The sequence below is a fragment of the Ovis aries genome, chromosome 17 (genome assembly GCF_016772045.2).
Source record: "Ovis aries strain OAR_USU_Benz2616 breed Rambouillet chromosome 17, ARS-UI_Ramb_v3.0, whole genome shotgun sequence".
NCBI classification, from domain to species: Eukaryota; Metazoa; Chordata; class Mammalia; order Artiodactyla; family Bovidae; genus Ovis; species Ovis aries.
In genome coordinates this window covers 20,819,095-20,835,625 of record NC_056070.1, presented here as the reverse complement: position 1 = coordinate 20,835,625, position 16,531 = coordinate 20,819,095, and positions in this window count along the sequence as shown.

Here is a 16,531-nt window from a genome sequence, read left to right as displayed (position 1 = left end):
CACGACCCAATTTAAAAATGAGCAGACTTGAATAGAATTTTTTTTTCCCAAAGAAAACATACGAATGCCCAACAAGCTCCTAAAAAGATGCTCAGAACTGCTAATTATCTCAGAGAAATGCAAATTAAAACAATGAGATAGTATCTCACACCTGACTGAATGGCTATCATCAAAAAGACACAAGAGACCTGGATTTGATCCGGTCAGGAAGATCCCTGGAAGAGGGCATGGCAACTCACTGCAGTATTCTTGTCTGGAGAATCCCATGGACAGAGGAGCCTGGTGGGCTACAGTCCACAGGGTCGCAAAGAATCGGACATGACTGAAAAAACTTATTATGCATGCATGCTCTATGTACAAAAAATTCAAAAGAAAAAAATAAATATTTTTCATCTTCAAATCACTTAAATTAGGATTATTACTGTTTCATCAGGCTCCAAACCTAGAAACTCTTGAAAATCATTTGACTGATAATTATCCTTCATTACTATATCCAATTCTTAATTATACTGTGTTTTTTAAATTGAAATACCCTATTTTCTCCAAACTAGTGGAACTATTCATATACAATTTATTATTCTCCCACACAAACAGTTGAAACAATGTCTCAATTGGTTAAAAACTATTAAAAGTAGCCTGGTGGGCTGCCGTCTCTGAGGTCACACAGAGTGGGACAGGATTGAAGGGACTTAGCAGCAGCAGCAACTATAAAGAAAAAGTACAATGTAAAAATTTAGTTCTTGGCTTCAAGGAGTTTAAAATCAAGGTACTGAGACCAAAAAGTATCAATATAACAAAATACAAATAGAATAGAATTTCTTTTAAAAAGTTAATTAAGGTAAAAACCTTCATCACTGAGTGGAAGCTCATTCTGAATCTCAAGGGATTAGCAGAAATTTTGATTTTGACCTTTAAATATAGGTGGAAGATAAATACGTTAAATTAAAGATCAAAGTTGTTTTGTTATTAATATTTTAGTCACTAAGTCGTGTCTCACTCTTTTTGGACCTCATGGACAGTGTAGCCCACAAGGCACCCCGTCCATGGGATTTACCAGGCAAGAATACTGGAGAAGGTTGCCACTTCCTTTTCCAGGGGATCTTCGCACCCAAGGATCTAACTTATGTCTCCTGCATTGAGGGCAGATTATTTATCACTGAGTCACCTGCAAAATCTAAAGATCAAAGACTTTCCCAGAAAATAATGTCATATAAACTAAGACATGGTAGAAAGAGCAGAGTTGTATGCTACTGAGCTTTATCATTCTATTTTAAAGCAGATTTTAAAGCCGATTACCTCCAAGATATTTTTTAAACAAGGTCTCAAAAATTTCTTTAGGTATTTTCAGATTAAACTAATTAGAAAAATGGCAGCTAACAATGATCCTTATAAAAGAAAATTCTACTGTGTATTAAAAATGCCTTCAATGAATATAGTCCCTAAAATTATATTTGGGGAGACATTTCTAAATTTTGTAATTTACAAATTACGAAAAGAAGAACATAATCTGTCCAGTGACTAAAAATTGCTGAACCTTATCACAGCATGAATGTGGATACCACATTTATGTATGAACACTATATGGAAACATTGAGACAGATTTCATCCCAATATCTGCATAAATTTTCCTGAAAATATGGTAACATTTTTAAAGGAATAAAATGACATGAAAGGCATATCAGTTGAGTTCAGTTCAGTCGCTCAGTCGTTTCTCTTTGCGACCCCATGAATCGCAGCACGCCAGGCCTCCCTGTCCATCACCAACTCCCGGAGTTCACTCAGACTCACGTCCACCGAGTCAGTGATGCCATCCAGCCATCTCCTCCTCTGTCGTCCCCTTCTCCTCCTGCCCCCAATCCCTCCCAGCATCAGAGTCTTTTCCAATGAGTTAACTTCGCATAAGGTGGCCAAAGTACCGGAGTTTCAGCTTCAACATCATTTCTTCCAAAGAAATCCCAGGGCTGATGCCCTTCAGAATGGACTGGTTGGATCTCCTTGCAGTCCAAGGAACTCTCAAGAGTCTTCTCCAACACCACAGTTCAAAAGCATCAATTCTTCGCCACTCAGCCTTCACAGTCCAACTCTCACATCCATACATGACCACAGGAAAAACCATAGCCTTGACTAGATGGACCTTAGTCGGCAAAGGAATGTCTCTGCTTTTGAATATGCTGTCTAGGTTGGTCATAACTTTTCTTCCAAGGAGTAAGCCTCTTTTAATTTCATGGCTGCAGTCACCATCTGCAGTGATTTTTCAGCCCAAAAAACAGTTTGACACTGTTTCTACTGTTTCCCCATCTATTTCCCATGAAAGGCATATAAGTATATTTTAATAATATTTTCTGTAAAAATGAATTCCACTACTTCATTTCTGTAGAATCAGGATTTGAGAACCTATGTGTGAAGTTCATATCCTTTTCTGTTCTGATGCCCATTATTTGGCACCATCAGGTATCTTAAATTTCTCTGGACTAATCTGGGAAAAATATACTTAATGATCACCACAAATTCTTTCAAAATATAGAACTCTGAGTAGCCCTTTATATTTTATTACTATCAAAAGCTGTTTAAGTAGGTGGCAATCAATCATCAGTAAAATCTCAAGTTTCTTAGTCCTTATTTGTTTGATTTTGTTTTTGTTCCTACTCTTCCATCCTTTGAAATCTAATCTTTAAATAACCCATTTAGACATCTCTGATATTAATATTTCTCCTTGAAAATATGATTTTCTGTGCAGGCAAATTGGATTTCCAATGGTATTATTAATCTTTATATGATTTCCCAGTCTTCTAGCTCTCATTTCTTTCTTTAATTTATAAACACTTGCATTTTTCTATGTCCTTCACATACTAAAATAGAGCTTCTATTATATATCATGAGCATTACAAAGGAAATGCTAGTAGCAGTAAGCTGTAACCTTGTAATCTTTACACATAGACATCCACAGAGAAATTGAAACGTAATTGCTTAAGTTTACAACAGAAAATAGTCTGTATATATTCAGCCCATTTTCTTCTGTGTTTGAGATGACAAATTTTTCAAAAATAGCTTTTGTTTTATTTCTAATTGTGGCATATATAGATAATGATGTTAAAATACAATACACACCAGTATTTCATGGATTTTGATAAGCATCATGTCTCAACCGTCACAATAAACTAGAGTAGTAGAGAAAATAAATGCACATTCTATATGTTTTGAGATTTTTTTAGCAAGTTTAGTAATTAAGTAATTTTATATTTACATTAATATATAGATTCAGTCATTAAAAAATCTCCATAATTTTTTCAATTACAGTCAAAGTATGGTATATGTTCTTCTTTTCAAAGGTGAAACTTGTCTATGAAATCAACATATGCTGAAATAATCAGGGTTTTTTTAACCTACATCTTAAGCTTCTCAGGAATTGTTTTTTCTCTCTCCTTAATTTCAGGTACAGAAAAGCAGCATTTTCTGAAACCCAAATTCAGCTTCCCAAAGGAAAGTAACATATTCAATCCCCAATCCACTTTTATTTCCCTTGGTGAAAAAGAAGAAAGTCCATAATATATCTTCATTATGGCATGCCAATATATGTTAAAGAAGAATGTATGTTTGAAAGGTAGTGGTGGCACTGAATTGATTTTGTAAATTAACTTTACTTACATACACTAGTTGTCAGTGACACCAGCATGCAGTTATTCAAAGCTAAGGAATTCGGTTTATATATTCAATAATTTGTTTGGATATTTTATGTCATAAAAGAAACATAAGACAGCCTAACAGGTAGCAATGTCTTGGATCACCAAACAGTGATATGTGGGTCCAGAGTTCAAGTTCAGGACTTTTTCACAATGAGGTCCTGAATATGTATTCAGGCTAAACTTCTAGATGTCTAGAAGACATATGCTATGCAGTGCTGTAGCCATTAAGCATGCTGAGCACTTTCAATGTGCCCAGTTCAAACTGAGATGTGCTATAAATGTAAAATAAACAACAGAGTTTGAAAACAGTAATAAACAAGAAAAAGAATGTAAAATATATTATTGATAATTTTATATTGATTAAACACTGAAATAAGAATACATATTTTGGATATACTGAGTTAAGTATAATTATTAAAATTAATTTCATCTGTTTAACTTTTTGATTGTGGCTGCTAGAACATTTAAAATTACCTATGTGGCTCACATTTGGGGCTGGAATTATCTTTCAGTTGGATGGTGCTTGTCCAGACCATAAGCCCTTTGAACAGAAGGGCCATTTCTGTCTTGTTTTAAATGGTATCCTTAGTACCTAGTGTGAGTGATCAAAAAGTATATTGAATGCATTTTTAGTGAATGGCAAACAGAGCCTTAAAATCAGGGTACCCTCTTCCCTGAACATGGCTAATGACACTATGAAAACTTCTTGATCTTTTATTACTCTACTTTTTTATTCCAAACTGACTTTTAACCCTTCTGTGTTGTTCTAGAATCAGTCAGGTTTCAATAAATACTTCACTGTTTTCCACTTTCAGATATGCTAATAAATGTTTCTTCCCTTTAAGTCTTAGTTTCTTGAATAGCTGAAAGTCATCTTAGACAATTAATTGTATTTCCTTCCATAACGTGATATGCTGGCTAGTCTCTTGTCAACTCAGCATCATCGTCAGCCTTTCAAAGGCAAATGAACTACACTTGCCAGAATCCCCTTCTCTATACAGTTCCAGGTACCAGGTTAGAGTAATCTGTCAGTGAGAAGCACTTGCTCAAGATTTATAAGGAAGAAAGACTTAGACCATTGTTTTTCCAAGTCAGTTACAGGAGGACGCAAGGGCAGGCAGGTTCAAAGCTACTCCTATGGCCCAGGATGTGATCTATCCTGGAGAAGGTTCCATGAGCACTTGAGAAAAAGGTGAAATTCATTGTTTTGGGGTGAAATGTCCTATAGATATCAATTAGGTCTAACTGGTCTATTGTATCATTTAAAGTTTGCATTTCTTTGTTAATTTTCTGTTTAGTTGATCTGTCCATAGGTGTGAATGGGATATTAAAGTCTCCCACTATTATTGTGTTATTGTTAATTTCCCCTTTCTTACTTGTTAGCATTTGTCTTACATATTGCGGTGCTCCTATATTGGGTGCATATATATTTATAATTGTTATATCTTCTTCTTGGATTGATCCTTTGATCATTATGTAGTGGCCTTCTTTGTCTCTTTTCATAGCCTTTGTTTTAAAGTCTATTTTATTGGATATGAGTATTGCCACTCCTGCTTTCTTTTGGTCTCTATTTGAGTGATATATCTTTTTCCAGCCCTTCACTTTCAGTCTGTATGTGTCCATTGCTTTGAGGTGGGTCTCTTGTAGACAACATATATAGGGGTCTTGTTTTTGTATCCATTCGGCCAGTCTTTGTCTTTTGGTTGGGGCATTCAACCCATTTACATTTAAGGTAATTATTGATAAGTATGATCCCATTTCCATTTACTTTATTGTTTTGGGTTCAAGTTTATACACCCTTTCTGTGTTTCCTGTCTAAAAAAGATCCTTTAGCATTTGCTGGAGAGCTGGTTTGGTGGTGCTGAATTCTCTCAGCTTTTGCTTGTCTGTAAAGCTTTTGATTTCTCCTTCATATTTGAATGAGATCCTTGCTGGGTATAGTAATCTGGGCTATAGGTTATTTTCTTTCATCAGTTTAAGTATGTCTTGCCATTCCCTCCTGGCCTGAAGAGTTTCTATTGAAAGGTCAGCTGCTATCCTTATGGGAGTCCCCTTGTGTATTTGTTGTTTTTCCCTTGCTGCTTTTAATATTTGTTCTTTGTGCTTGATCTTTGTTAATTTGATTAATATGTGTATTGGGGTATTTTGCCTTGGGTTTATCCTATTTGGAACTCTCTGAGTTTCTTGGATTTGGGTGATTATTTCCTTCCTCATTTTAGGGAAGTTTTCAACTATTATCTCCTCAAGGATTTTCTCATGGTCTGTATTTTTTTTTTTTTTTTTTGGTCTTCTTCTTCTGGGACTCCTATAATTCGAATGTTGGAGTGTTTCATATTGTCCTGCAAGTCTCTGAGATTGTCCTCATTTCTTTTAATTCGTTTTTCTTTTTTCCTCTCTGATTCATTTATTTCTACCATTCTATCTTCTATTTCACTAATCCTATCTTCTGCCTCTGTTATCCTACTATTTGTTGACTCCAGAGTGTTTCTGATCTCATTTATTGCGTTATTCATTATATATTGACTCTTTTTTATTTCTTCTAGGTCCTTGTTAAACCTTTCTTGCATCTTCTCAATTCTTGTCTCCAGGCTATTTATCTGTGATTCCATTTTTATTTCAAGATTTTGGATCATTTTCACGATCAATATTTGGAATTCTTTCTCAGGTAGATTCCCTATCTCTTCCTCTTTTGTTTGGTTTGGTGGGCATTATGTTCGATGCAGGATACAGGATGCTTGGGGCTGGTGCACGGGGATGATCCAGAGAGATGATACAGGGTGGGAGGTGGGAGGGGGGTTCATGTTTGGGAATTCATGTACACCCGTGGTGGATTCATGTCAATGTATGGCAAAATCAATACAGTATTGTAAAGTAAAATAAAGTAAAAAAAAAGCTACTCCTAGGTAAACTTCTCTTTAGGAAAAAATAAATAGAACTATGATTCTAAAATGGCTAGGGCCTGTTGCAACAATATTAGAAAGGATCTATGCATGAGAGCTGGAGAAAGCAATGGCACCCCCACTCCAGTACTCTTGCCTGGAAAATCCCATGGATGGAGGAGCCTGGTAGGCTCCGGTCCACGGGGTAGTGAAGAGCGACTTCACTTTCACTTTTCACTTTCATGCATTGAAGAAGGAAATGGCAACCCACTCCAGTGTTCTTGCCTGGAGAATCCCAGGGACGGGGGAGCCTGGTGGGCTGCCGTCTATGGGGTCGCACAGAGTCGGACACGACTGAAGCGACTTAGCAGCAGCAGCATGCATGAGAGCAGTCTTGAAGTTCCCTCTTCATTAGCCTCACTCTCAATCCACCTATGCACCAGTATCTCAGTCAGCAATATAGATGCAGGAGTATCTTAAGAATTTACCTGACATGTTTTTTCAAATGATCTTAACTCTTTCCAGATATTAATTACATAAGCAATATTAATCAGTTGAACAAGTAAGCATTTGTCATGTATAGGATTACACACATGCACACAATTTTTCCATACGTTGGTAAAACCAAAGCAGATGAAAACAAACGGAAATCCTGTCACACTATCTATTAACCTGCCAGAAGCTGTGTCCACATAATTCTGATCACCATCTGTTGATAAGAATTAACTCTGTGCTCTTAATACTTTCCTCTCCTTTACATTTTATCCTCCTTTGCCTACTTAGAAATGCTACTCCAGTGATTCATGTTTCTTTCATTGTTTTAACTTTTCACCTCGGGATGTTGGACATGACTGAGTGATTTCACTTTCACGCACTGGAGAAGGAAATGGCAACCCACTCCAGTGTTCTTGCCTGGAGAATCCCAGGGATGGGGGAGCCTGGTGAGCTGCTGTCTATGGGGTCGCACAAAGTCAGACACGACTGAAGCGACTTAGCAGCAACAGCATTGGTAATTTTCATGAATATTCAAAGGTGTCATTATTTATCTTACAGAGAAAAAGGAAACTTATCTTGATCTCACTTTCTCCTTCCCCTTTATGGAAACTTGTTATGAAGTGTTTCTCATACAGTCTCTAATCGTCCTGTTCTCATTCCATGTTCGAGATCATTCTAATAGCTTCAGTCAGCCATACTTCCACTAAAATTCTTTTGTGTGTATGTGTGTAACATTTTTACAGACAATCAGGGACTAAAAACACTGCCAAGTCTAATAGTCTATTTTCTGTCTGCAATCTACTTGATGTGTAAGCATTCTTTAAACACTTCCATATCTGTTGGTTTCCTCGGACCACACCACTGTCTTTGGTTTCCCCTGATATCTTCAGTCTTCTTTTATTCTCTCCTTTGCTGGTTCTCTCTCATCTTTCCTATCAGTTAACGGTGGAATATTCCAGAACGCTCTCTTGTTCTCTGTTTTTGTCTTTCTATATACACTGTCTCCTTGAGCAATTTCATCCAGTTCCAGGAATTTAAATAGCATTTCTGTGCAGACAACTTCAAAATTTCTAATTCCAACACAGATTTTTCCCCTGAACTCAAGCCATATACATGTAGTTGCTAGTCTTCTATTTCTACATACCTTCACAGTTAAATAATAGGCAAGTGAAACTTAACAAGTTTAAAACTAAACTTTCCACCTTTACCAGGAAAGAAACCTGCTCTCACAGCCTTCCTCATTATACAAATGGCAATTTAATTCTTCTAACTTGTTAATTCAAAATCCTTGAATTCATCCTTGATACATCTATTATCTCATACTGCACATCAAATCTATCAGTAAATTTTTCAAACATAACAAGAATCTAACCACTTCGAGGTGAGTGATCACAGCATCGTGATTATCTGGGTCGTGAAGATATTTTGTACAGTTCTTCTGTATATTCTTGCCACCTCTTCTTAATATCGTCTGCTTCTGTTCAGTTCAGTTCCATTCAGTTCAGTCACTCAGTCGTGTCCGACTCTTTGTGACCCCATGAATCGCAGCATGCCAGGCCTCCCTGTCCATCACCAACTCCCGGAATTCACTCAAATTCACATCCATCCAGTCAGTGATGCCATCCAGCCATCTCATCCTCTGGCTTCCCCCTCTCCTCCTGCCCTCAATCCCTCTCAGCATCAGAGTCTTTCCCAATAAGTCAACTCTTCACATGAGGTGGCCAAAGTACTGGAGTTTCAGCTTTAGCATCATTCCTTCCAAAAGAACACCCAGGGCTGATATACTTCAGAATCCACTGTCTCCCCATCTATTTCCCATGAAGTGATGGGACCAGATGCCATGATTTTCGTTTTCTGAATGTTGAGCTTTAAACTAACTTTTTCATTCTCAACTTTCACTTTCATCAAGAGGCTTTTAGCTCCTCTTCACTTTCTGCCATAAGGGTGGTCTCATCTGCATACCTGAGGTTATTGATATTTCTCCTGGCAATCTTGATTCCAGCTTGTGCTTGTTACAGTCCAGTGTTTCTCATGATGTACTCTGCATAGAAGTTAAATAAGCAGGGTGACAATATACACCCTTGATGTGCTCCTTTTCCTATTTGGAACCAGTCTGTTGTTCCATGTCCAGTTCTAACTGTTGCTTTCTGACCTGCATATAGGTTCCTCAAGAGGCAGGTCAGGTGGTCTGATATTCCCATCTCTTTCAGAATTTTCCACAGTTTATTCTGATCCACACAATCAAAAGCTTTGGCATAGTCAATAAAGTAGAAATAGATGTTTTTCTGGAACTCTCTTGCTTTTTCCATGATCCAGCAGATGTTGGCAATTTGATCTCTGGTTCCTCTGCCTTTTCTAAAACCAGCTTGAACATCTGGAAGTTCATGGTTCACTAGCATACTGAGTGCAGCACTTTCACAGCATCATCTTTCAGGATTTGAAATAGCTCCACTGGAATTCCATCACCTCCACTAGCTTTGTTTGTAGTGATGCTTTCTAAGGCCCATTTGACTTTACATTCCAGGATGTTTGGCTCTAGATGAGTGATCACACCATCATGATTATCTCGGTCTTGAACATCTTTTTTGTTTATTTCTTCTGTGTATTCTTGCCACCTCTTCTCAATGTCTTCTGATTCTGTTAGGTCCATACCATTTCTGTCCTTTATCGATGGCCCATCTTTGCATGAAATGTTCCCTTGGTATCTCTAATTTTCTTGAAGAGATCTCTAGTCTTACCCATTCTGTTGTTTTCCTCTATTTCTTTGCATTGATCGCTGAAGAAGTCTTTCTTATCTCTCCTTGATATTCTTTGGAACTCTGCATTCAGATGCTTATACCTTTCTTTTCTCCTTTGCTTTTCACTTCTCTTCTTTTCACAGCTAATTGTAAGGCCTCCCCAGACAGCCATTTTGCTTTTTTGTATTTCTTTTCCATGGGGATGGTCTTGATCCCTGTCTCCTGTACAATGTCACGAACCTCATTCCATAGTTCATCAAGCACTCTATCTATCAGATCTAGTCCCTTAAATCTATTTCTCACTTCCACTGTATAATCATAAGGGATTTGATTTAGATCATACCTGAATGGTCTAGTGGGTTTCCTTACTTTCTTCAATTTAAGTCTGAATTTGGCAATAAGAAGTTCATGATTGGAGCCACAGTCAGCTCCTGGTCTTGGTTTTGTTGACTGTATAGAGCTTCTCCATCTTTGGCTGCAAGAATATAATCAATCTGATTTCGGTGTTGACCATCTGGTGATGTCCATGTGTAGAGTTTTCTCTTTTGTTGTTGGAAGATGGTGTTTGCTTTGACCAGTGCATTTTCTTGGCAAAACTCTATTAGTCTTTGCCCTGCTTCATTCCATAATCCAAGGCCAAATTTGCCTGTTACTCCAGGTGTTTCTTGACTTCTTGCTTCTGTTAGGTCGCTACCAGTTCTGTCCTTTATGGAGCCCATCTTTGCATGAAATGTTCCCTTGGTATCTCTAATTTTCTTGAAGAGATCTCTAGTCTTTCCTATTCTATTGTTTTCCTCTACTTCTTTGCATTGGTCACTGAGGAAGGCTTTCTTATATCTTCTTGCTGTTCTTTGGAATTCTACATTCAAATGGGTATATCTTTCCTTTTCTCCTTTGCTTTTCGCTTCCCTTCTTTTCACAGCTATTTGTAAGACCTCTTTACAGATAAACAAGATGCTATGATCACTCACTTAGAGCCAGACCTCCTGGAATGTGGAGTCACGTGGGCCTTAGGAAGCATCTCTATCAACAATCTAGCAGTGGTGATGGAATCCTAGTGGAGCTATTACAAATCCTGAAAGATGATGCTGTGAATGTGTTGCACTCAATATGCCAGCAATTTTGAAAAACTCAGCAGTGGCAACACGACTGGAAAAGGTCAGTTTTCATTCCAACCCAAAGAAAGACAATGCCAAAGAATGCTCAAACTACCGCACAATTGCACTCATCTCACATGCTAGAAAAGTAATGCTCAAAATTCTCCAACCAGGCTTCAGCAATACGTGAACTGTGAACTTCCAGATATCCAAGCTGGTTTTAGAAAAGGCAGAGGAACCAGAGATCAAATTGCCAACATCTGCTGGATCATGGAAAAAGCAAGAGAGTTCCAGAAAAACATCTATTTCTGCTTATTGACTATGCCAAAGTCTTTGATTGTGTGGATCAGGATAAACTGTGGAAAATTCTGAAAGAGATGGGAATATCAGAGCACCTGACCTGCCTCTTGAGAAACCTGTATGCAGGTCAGGAAGCAACAGTTAGAACTGGACATGGAACAACAGACGGTTCCAAATAGGAAAAGGAGTACATCAAGGCTGTATACTGTCACCCTGCTTATTTAACTTCTATGCAGAATACATCATGAGAAAAGCTGGGCTGGAAGAAGCACAATTGGAATCAAGATTTCTGGGAGAACTATCAATAACCTCAGTTATGCAGATGACACCCCCCCCCACACTTATGGCAGAAAATGAAGAACTAAAGAGCCTCTTGATGAAAGTGAAAGAGGAGAGTGAAAAAGTTGGCTTAAAGCTCCTTTCAGAAAACTAAGATCATGGTGTCTGGTCCCATCAATTCATGGCAAATAGATGGGGAAACAGTGGAAACAGTGTCAGACTTTATTTTCTGGGGCTCCAAATCACTGCAGATGGTGATTGCAGCCATGAAATTAAAAAACACTCTTTGGAAGGAAAGTTGTGATCAACCTAGACAACATATTCAAAAGCAGAGACATTACTTTGCCGATAAAGGTCCGTCTAGTCAAGGCTATGGTTTTTCCAGTGGTCATGTATGGATGTGAGAGTTGGACTATAAAGAAAGCTGAGCACCGAAGAATTGATGCTTTTAACCTGTGGTGTTAGAGAATACTCGTGAGAGTCTTTGGACAGCAAGGAGATCCAACCAGTCCATCCTAAAGGAAATCAGTCTGGGTTTTCATTGGAAGGACTGATGTTAAAGCTGAAACTCCAGTACTTTGGCCTCCTGATGAGAAGAGTTGACTCATTGGAAAAGACCCTGATCCTGGGAGGGATCGGGGGCAGGAGGAGAAGGGGATGACAGAGGATGAGATTTTGATGGCATCACTGATTCGGTGGCCATTGTTTGGGTGAACCCTGGGTGTTGGTAATGGACAGGGAGGCCTATTGTGCTGCGGTTTATGGGATCTCAAATGCTCTGACACGACTGAGTGACTGAACTGAACTGAATCACTTCAACCGCCTCTACTACTAAAGGCACCAACATCTCTCAACTGGACTATGGTTGTATCTTAAAACAATACCCTAATTTGTCAACAATTTACCCTCATTAAAGTGCTCATAATGCACAATGATTCTTTAGAATGTAATTAGGACATGTCATGTATCTGCTCAAACCTTATCGTCTTTCTATGTGATTTATTAAAGCCAAATTATTTTACAGTGTTCTAACGCTTTCAAAAACTGTATCCCAGCTACTTTAAAGACCTCCCACTAATCCCTAGCTGTCTCTGTTTCTCCAGAAACAGGCCCTCCCTTCTTGAGCCGACTAGGCATGTTCTCCAGGAGATCTGCATGGTTCACTTGATATATTCTCTTTTTAAACATCTACCATTACAATCTGACCTCCTTTTATTGCATATGCTTCTGTTGTTTTACTGAGAATAAGAACTTAAACTTCTTCAAATCCATGGCATAATAAGTTCAATGAAACAATAAAATGGTGTTTTTAGTGCTTATTTGAATCTTGGGGTTTTATAATATTAGAATTCAAAAAGAAGAGATCAAAATAACAAAACTCTATAAATGTAATCTTTCACAAATATTGATAAAAATAAAATTTGAATTGTAAGTAATCAGTGTGTGAAGGGGAGGGATACATATATAGTAATGATGGATGGGCATAATTTTGTGTTCCAAATACCCTTTATTGTCACCATGCTTACAAATGCTGAAAAACTTCTACAACTGTCAGTAATTGCCAGAATTCTAGAGTTAGAAAACAGAATTTCTTTCTCCTTTTACTGCTCTTCATAAGAAATGTTAATAAGTGACTAGCACTAAAGAATAAGACTTTACCAATTATGGATAGATAAAGTCCAGAAACAACTGACAAGTACAAACCCTCAAGTCCTGTTAAGACTATGTTTTCTGAGTTCTTATTCCTGCCAACAGAATAATGTACACATATACAAATAACAAAAAACATTCAGTCAAACAGAGACACAAAGTATGAATAATTTTTCAGATGGAAAAAAATCCACTTGAAAATATTTTTGACTACACTAATTAGTTAAGACTTGAGGCTTGTAGGAAAATAATGGTATAATTTTCTTATAGCTAATAAAAGAAGGATTAAGAAATACAAATGCCATGGTAAGCTTAGCAAATCTCCATATAAATTAACTGATTCATGGGTTGAATTTCAGAAGAAAACAGAGCATAATTATGTATGATTCACTGTCCCCATGTTGCTTGTTGAAGGTGGTAATGGCAGGGGTGCTTGCCTTTTGCAAGCATACATTAATGGGCAGTGTAAGAAAAGCTCTAATATCATTAAAGATAGAAAGAGTCTCATTTTACAAAATCAAAATAAAATCTGGCTTATGAATAAAAAACCTAGGGTATTATGCTAAAATTCTTAATTATTCTTAATAACGCAAATGTATTTTGCAAGCATTATAAAAATCTGGAAATGCAGATTTTCTAATAATGATTTTATAAACACTATAAGTTTATAAAGCCTTATATTTTTAAGTTTGAAAAGAGCAGTGCGGTGGCATGTACTATATTTTAGTCTCACTCCAGGTATATTGCTTACTCAAGCAGATACGTTTTAGTCTTCAATAAAATAAATGCATTCATGTAGTAGAAATAAATGCTTTTATCTTAATAAACTATTAAATCTGTTTTCACCTTTCTTTTCTTCATTTCCTTTTATCTTTCACTCACTGCATTTTTTATTTGAACCATTAACATATACATTTTTTCAGATGCTGTTAAGTACAGGACAATTGATTTCAGAAATAAGAGCAGAAATAGCTTATTGCTCCCCAGTGCTGATTAGCATAAAAATGTAATAATAAAGAATATTTTTCGGCCCATTCTCTGGTTTATTTTTCTTACAGTAAATAAACTATGGTGGGAGTGTATTTTATTTGAGCACGTATGTGGTGTCAAATTTATTTTCAAGGAAAAAAACAAAGGTCAGTAAAATTCAATTATTTTTAAAAAGCCAAGATTCAAAGTAAAAATTAAATTATAAGAGACTGTTTTTTCAAATCCAATTATTAGTTCATTATGAATATAATTTTTGAACTTATACATCATAAACTTACAAAGGCATAGTTTATAAGACTCTGAGTTTTGCCTAGTCATAAATAGTGCTTGCAAGCAAGTGAAGAGCAATAGTCTATTACATTAAATAGAATATCAAGTTGCCTGAAGTAATACATAGTCACAATCAAAGAAAGTATATGTTCTGAGGGTTTTTTTTTATTATGTTTCAAATTTATAAAAAAGACTAATGAACTACATAAAGTACAATACTAAGACCTACCTTTGCATTAATATAGAATATTGAACAACATGGAGACGTGGACAGATGTGGAAAGCAGATAAAATATTTCTGAACACTCACACCATTTATTTGAATTGGATATTTAATTATTAAGAATCATTAAGCAAGTTACAGTCAAAGTTTCATAATTTTATTAAATCTAAGCAGCAAATTATTGAGTATTAGAAGCAAGCCTGTATTAGTCAATGACTTAGAATCAATTTATCCCTTTGATGATTTATCCCCAAGGATCAGACTTGTGTATAGCCATGAAATTCATATTGAAAACGAGCTATAAGAAAATAGCAAACAGGTGATTATGAAAGGATAAGGGAGAAACTCATTCTAACTGGTGTTGCAGGAAGGTTTTATCTGGAATCCAGCCTATTCAGGTATTCACTGAAAGAGCAAAATGAAGTCCAACCACGTTAGGATGGTTGGGCTTTCTTCTGTGCACAAAGAGGACACAGTTTGGATCTGTGATATGAAAGTTTATCTGTTTTTAAATATGTGAATGTAGAGGCATCGTCAAAAATAATGCAGAAATACAAAGTAGAAAAGAGACAGTTAATTCATAAGATAGAAGAGTCAAGGAGACTGTGAAAAAAGGGAATCCTACTACACTGTTGGTGAAAATGTAAATCAGTGCGCTGCTGCTGCTGCTGCTGCTGCTAAGTCGCTTGTCTGACTCTGTGTGACCCCATAGACGGCAGCCCACAAGGCTCCACCGTCCCTGGGATCCTGCAGGCAAGAACACTGGAGTGGGATGCCATTTCCTTCTCCAATGCATGAAAGTGAAAAGTGAAAGGGAAGTCGCTCAATCATGTCTGACTCTTCGCGACCCCATGGACTGCAGCCCACCAGGCTCCTCCATCCATGGGACTTTCCAGGCAAGAGTACTTTTTTGAGTGGGGTGCCATTACCTTCTCCAAAATCAGTGTACCCACTATGAAAAACAGAAGGGAGGTTCTTCAAAAATTAAAAACAGAGCTACCATAATATCTACCAATTCCATTCCTGGGTAATACTAGAAAGAACATGAAATATCTGAAGAACATGAAAATACTAACTAGAAAAGGTACACATACCACAATCTTCAGCATTATGCACAATGGCCAAGAAATGGAAACAACCAAAGTGTCCATTGACAGATGAATGGAAAACGACGCTGTTATATGCTATATGTGTGTGTGTGTGTGTGTGTGTGTGTGTGTGTGTGTGTGTGTAGGAATATTATCCATCCATAAAAATATGAAATCTTGCCATTTGTAAAAACATGGGTAGACCCTGAGGGCACTGCACCTCAACAAAGTATAATCCCTGGTCACTGCAACTACAGAAAGCCACCATGGTGCAGCAACAAAGACCCAGTGCAACCAAAAGTAAATAAATAAATAGTTTTTCTAAAAGCAAAAGAAAAATTCTTAGTATAAACAGGAAGAAAATAACAAATGAAAAGAAATATGCCTCAAATATCCCATAGATTATCTACTACTTTTGATTCTTGTAGGAACACAACATATATAAATTTGACATATAAAATATGCTAAATAATTGCTTTTAGGAACACAGTTTTATTCAGATAGGCTTTCTATATAAACCTCTAAGAATGTGTAATGAAAATAATTCTTGCCCCTTAATCTGTCTTCATTTAAGCTAAACTCAAAATGTGGTCTGACAGCCAAATATGTTATAAAAAATCATCTATGTTACTATTACCTACAAACAAACAAATTTAAAGATACATATACATTACACTAATGCTTTCTGGTGTCATTAATCACTTTTAAATGAGCTTTCATATATAAGATAATGGATCTAGTTTAACTTTTATAGATAATACATTCAAAAATGCATATCAGAGTAAAATATGAACAAGATAGACAAAATATTTTCAGTATTAAAAACAATAATGCACTTA